The following is a 5,264-nucleotide window of genomic DNA, read 5'->3' on the forward strand; positions in this document are numbered from 1 at the left end:
CCGCTGGTTTTCGGAGTGCCGGTTCCCCCTTGTCCTTTAGACTTTTTCCCATGGCTTTCCCGGCTCTTCATGCGACCGAGCACTCGGGGCCTTTCCATTTCGAGGTGTTTTTCCTGGCAATCAAAAACTGCCTCTGTTTCCTGATCCAGACTTCTCAGGGGTTAGTTTTGCCTCCTGTGCATTCTCCATGGGCCTCAATCACATGCTTTGACCGAGGTCCTTGTCACTCCATGCTGGATACTAACTGCCACTGTTCAGAGGTTTTCTTGACTGTTGTTTCTTATTCTTTGATGTCTGTCCCAACTTGATACAGTCATGGTCCTTCTGACAATTCTTCATGGATCGAATTTGGATTATTCCCTTGGCCGTGGTTTTTCTAGATAGTAGATAGGGATAGTGGAAATCTCATTAATCCATTCATGCATGTCACTAATTATATGACGAGGAATTTGGCTACCTTAAAAGAGTCATAGTTACTCCCGTCGTTTATCCGTGCTTTGTTGAATTTCTTCACTTTGACATTTAGAGCAGTGGGTAGAAATCACATTGCGTCATCATCCGTAGGGACCATCACAATGCTTTGTTTTAATTAAACAGTCAAATTCCCCTTGTCTGTACCAGTTCTGAGTCGACTATTCGACGCCTAGGGAAACGCCCCCAACAGGGGGCATTCTATGCCCGTAGCCCAATCGACACGTAATTTCCCACCATTTTCATGAGAATAGCTCGGGTAGACTGCCGATAGCCCACGAGTTAATGTCACAAACCCCTAGGCCCAACCCTCAGAGCCAATCCTTTTCCCAAAGCTACGGATCCATTTTTTCGATTTCCCTTACCTACATTGTTCTATTGACTAGAGGTTGTTCACCGTGGAGACCTGATGTGGTTATGAGTATGACCGGGCATGAACAGTACTCAGTCCTCTAGATTTTCAAGCGCTGCCAAGGGTGCACCGGACACTGTAAGATGTGTAGTGCTCTTCCAGCTGTTGGACCCTATCTCTGGGTGAACCGATTCCATGGTGGGAAAGCTGTTAAAAATAAAATATAACTCTTCCCCGGGCCCCCAACGATGTCTCCGGATTTCCTAACATTGCCGCCCGCCGCCATGTCCTGGTTTACGAATATTAACCCGATTCCCTTTCGATGCTCATGCAGAGTGCACACTTAATACAAGGCTTCCCCATCTCTTAGGATCGACTAACCCATGTCCAAGTGCTATTGACATGGAACCTTTCCCCACTTCAGTCTTCAAAGTTCTCATTTGAATATTTGCTATTACCTCCAAGATCTACAACGGGGGCCAATCCACCCAAGCTCATGCCCGAGGTTTCTCAATGACCCCCACGTCCTCCTACTCATCGAAGCTAAGAAATTGCTCTGACGATCGAGTATAGGTTGCACACTTCAGCGCCATCCATTTTTAGGGCTAGTTGATTCGGCAGGTGAGTTGTTACACACTCCTTAGCATAGTTCGACTTCCATGACCACCGTCCGACTGTCTTAATCAACAAACACCCTTTGTGGGATCTAGGTTAGCACACAATTTGGCATCGTAACTCATCTTTCAGTTCATCCCGCATTGCCAATTCTACTTACCAAAAATGGACCACTTGGAGCTCTCAATTCCATGGCACAGCTCAATGGAGCAGCCGCACCCTCTTACCTATTTAAATTTTGATAATAGGTCGAGGGCGTTATGCCCTCGATGACTCTAATCATTTGCTTTACTCGATGAAACTCACGCGTGAGCTCCAACTATCTTGAGGGAAACTTCAGAGGAAACCAGCTACTATATTGTTCGATTAGTCTTTTGCCCCTATACCCAAGTTAGACAAATGATTTGCACGTTAGTATCACTACGAGCCTCCACTAGATTTTCCTCTGGCTTCGCCCTGCTTAGGCATAGTTCACCATATTTCGGGTCCCAACAAGTGTGCTCACACTCAAACCCTTCGCATAAGCTCAAGGTCGGTCGATGATGCACCCCCTAGAGAGGGGATCTTGCCCGTCAGCTTCCTTGCACCTTGCAGGTTTTCAAACTCTCTGACTCGCACACATGCTAGACTCCTTGGTCCTTGTTTCAAGACGAGTCGAATGGAAAGCCCCCCAACCAAAACCATGAGCACACAGGTGCACATGGCCCACCACAAGGGTGCACGCTTCATTCCTTGACCACCACAATGGCAAACCAATAGGCAATAATCCACCCACACTTGTGATGATGCAATAGCCCGTGTTAGTTTGCACGTCAATTCGAGCGGCAGACCATCTTGAGCTGTTCCACATCCAACCAAGACGCATCAATAGCCTCCATCCGCTTCCCTCCCGAAAATTTCAAGCACTCTTTAACTCTCTTTTCAAATTCCTTTTCATATTTCCCTCATGGTACTTGTTTGCTATCAGTCTCTCACCCATATTTAGCCTTGGACGAAATTTACCACCCAATTAGGGCTTCATTATGAAACAACCCGACTCGCCGACAACGCCTCGTGATGTGACAGGGTCCCGGCCTAACGGGGTTGTCACCTTCTCAGGCACCCCCTTCAAAGGGACTTGGCCCAGGTCCGCTGCTGGGATGCTTCTATAGACTACAATTCAGGTGACACTGATGCCCGATTTTCATGTTGGGCTCTTCCCGGTTAACACACCACTACTAGGGGAATCCTTGTAAGTTTCTTTTCCTATGCTTAATTATATGCTTAAACTCAGCGGGAGTTCTTGCCTGAGATGACGCGGCAAAGTTGGAGCTAAATCTTCCCTACCCGATGGGAGGACAAGAGAGAGCGAAGCAAGTTCGAGCGATGCCACACAAAGCCCGCATCAGTTAACATCGACTACCCATCCAAGGGGACAAGATCATCGCTCGCCGACGCACACCATGAAACATCGCTTGAGGTATTTCAGCCAACTGCACCGCATTGGGCACGGATGACCAACTCCACTTCTCCCTAACATATTGCAGGGGGCACGTTTGAATGGGATGTGACGACCAGATAGACATGCCCTCGACCGAGGCCTCGGGCTCAAATTGTGTTCAAAAACTCGATGATTCACACGATTCTACAATTCATACTAAGTATCACATTTCGCTATGTTCTTTATTGTAACAAGAGCTAAGATATCCGTTCCCGAGAGTCGTTTCCACGTATTATCGAAAAATCTGTCACAACAATGAATAGGGCACCCCACACAACAAATTTAAGGCTAAGGGCCAAAAGGAGGAAAGGAAGAAAAACACATGAAAGAAAGAGAAGCAAAGGTGTCTACCCCCCTCACAGGAGGAGGCCCAAAAAGAGAACAATCTCCCTGAGCCCCACACCCTCGCAAAAAGGGGGGAAATGCATGGAACAACAATCACGAAGGACTAGGGTGGCCCCCCCGGGAGCTTGCACTAATTTTAATCCTTCCCGAACACTAGTCTGTAACAATTCTCCCTTTTCTTCATAAAGCTAGGGACTGAAAGGAAGAAGGGAAGAAAACAAGGTGAAATATATAGAGATCAAATGTGGCTACCGGCTCACAAGGGGAGGCTCAAACAAATCACAAGCCTCCCAAGGCCTGTGCCTTCGCAAAAAGGGGGGAATTGAAGGGGACGAGGATTGAGAAGAACTAGGGTGGCCACTCTAGGAGCTTGCACTGCATTTCTTCCTTCTCGAACAACAATCCACAATAATCCCACCTTTTCTCCGTAAAGCTAGGGACCAGAAGGAAGAAGGGAAGAAAACAACATGAAATAAAGGAATATCAACCATGGCTACCAGCTCACAATGGGAGGCTTCAAATAGAGAACAAACTTCCCCAACCCCATGCCTTGGAAAAAAGGGGGGAATTGTAGGGGACGATGATCGATAAGGAAAACTGTGGCCACCCTGAGAGCTCACACTACGTTTCATCCTTCCCAAACACCAATTCAGAACAATCCCACCTTTTCTATGTAAAGCTAGGGGCCAAAAGGCAAAAGGGAAGAAAACAACATGAAATAAATAGAGATATCAAACGTGTCTACCAGCTCGCAAGGGGAGGCTCAAACAGAGAACAAGCTTCCCCAACCCTGCGCCTTCACAAAAAGGGTTGAATTGATGATGATCGAGAAGGACTAGGGTGGCCATCCCTGAAACTCGCACTGCTTCTCATCCTTCTTGAACACAAATCCACAAAAATCCCACCTTTTCTCCATAAAGCTAGGGGCCAAAAGCAAGAAGGGAAGAAAAAAAATGAAAGAAATAGATATCAAATGTGGCTACTAGCTCACAAGGGGAGGCTCGAATAGAGAACAAACTTCCCAAACCCCGTGCCTTCGCAAAAAGGGGGGAACTGCAGGGGACGGTAATCGAGAAGGACTAGGGTGGCCACCCCGGGAACTCGCACTACTTTTCGTCATTCCCAAACACCAATCCACAACTATCCCACCTCTTCTCTATAAATCTAGGGGCAGAAGGAAGAAGGGAAGAAAGCAACACCAAAGAAACAAAGATCCCAAGGAAAGAGAGAAGCTCAACAGCACGCCGAGTAGATGTCCACTAACCAAAAAGAAATCAAACAAGGCACCCAATCAAAAAGCATCCCACCTCTTCACACCCTCCCACATACATTATGGAACGACACCCTTTCTAGCTTACAACATAACAAAAAATAATCAAACAACCAAGCAAATAAATCACAACCTAAATTTGACCACTAGAAAAGACAAGGGCCATGACGAGACTAGTGCCTAGAGAACAATACTGAGAGGTAAACAACCCTCGAACCCAACACAAGGCTTCAAACGACAAATAGACTACTAATAACAAACCCACCTCACTAATTTCACCCCTCCATGTACAAAACACCCAACAACCTTTCCAGCGAGAAAGTCAACAGGGGTCAAGAATCAAACTCTAAAGAGGAGTTGTCATGGGCTGACACTCAATGCTGTAGAAAGCCACAGGCCACAAATACATCGATGGTGCAAGGCCACTAAAGAGAGTTGATCTTGAATTATGTTACAGTTTCCATGCCTTACCGTATGTATACAAAAAAACCTAGGATGAAGCTAGAATGAGTAAAACATCTTTTACTTCAATGAACACCTACCTACAGGAGGGTAGAGAGATCATTCCAAAACCAAGAAAAACCAATATAAGCTAAGAGACACAATGCATAAACACATCAATCCTATAGTGCACGGATACTACTGATGATAGATTTTATCATTTTCTTTTCAATATGCAAACTCGAAATGAAAATACACTTTCACTTTCGTATACTAAATGAATGCAGTCT

The 5,264-nt window shown here is 46.0% G+C and overlaps 1 non-coding gene and 1 pseudogene across 1 annotated transcript; both read right to left on the reverse strand.

The window, feature by feature from the left end:
* Positions 1-337: 337 nt before the first annotated feature.
* On the reverse strand, positions 338-2,738 carry LOC149157327 (25S ribosomal RNA; annotated as a pseudogene).
* Positions 2,739-2,985: 247 nt separating this feature from the next.
* LOC149157328 (5.8S ribosomal RNA) lies at positions 2,986-3,139 on the reverse strand. The gene has a single exon (XR_016262156.1). It is a non-coding gene; the product is annotated as a 5.8S ribosomal RNA (ribosomal RNA).
* Between the last annotated feature and the right edge of the window lie 2,125 nt (positions 3,140-5,264).

This window comes from Pinus tabuliformis, chromosome 5_2, assembly GCF_031772625.1.
Source record: "Pinus tabuliformis cultivar Carrire ecotype Pingquan chromosome 5_2, CPIR1, whole genome shotgun sequence".
Lineage (NCBI taxonomy): Eukaryota > Viridiplantae > Streptophyta > Pinopsida > Pinales > Pinaceae > Pinus > Pinus tabuliformis.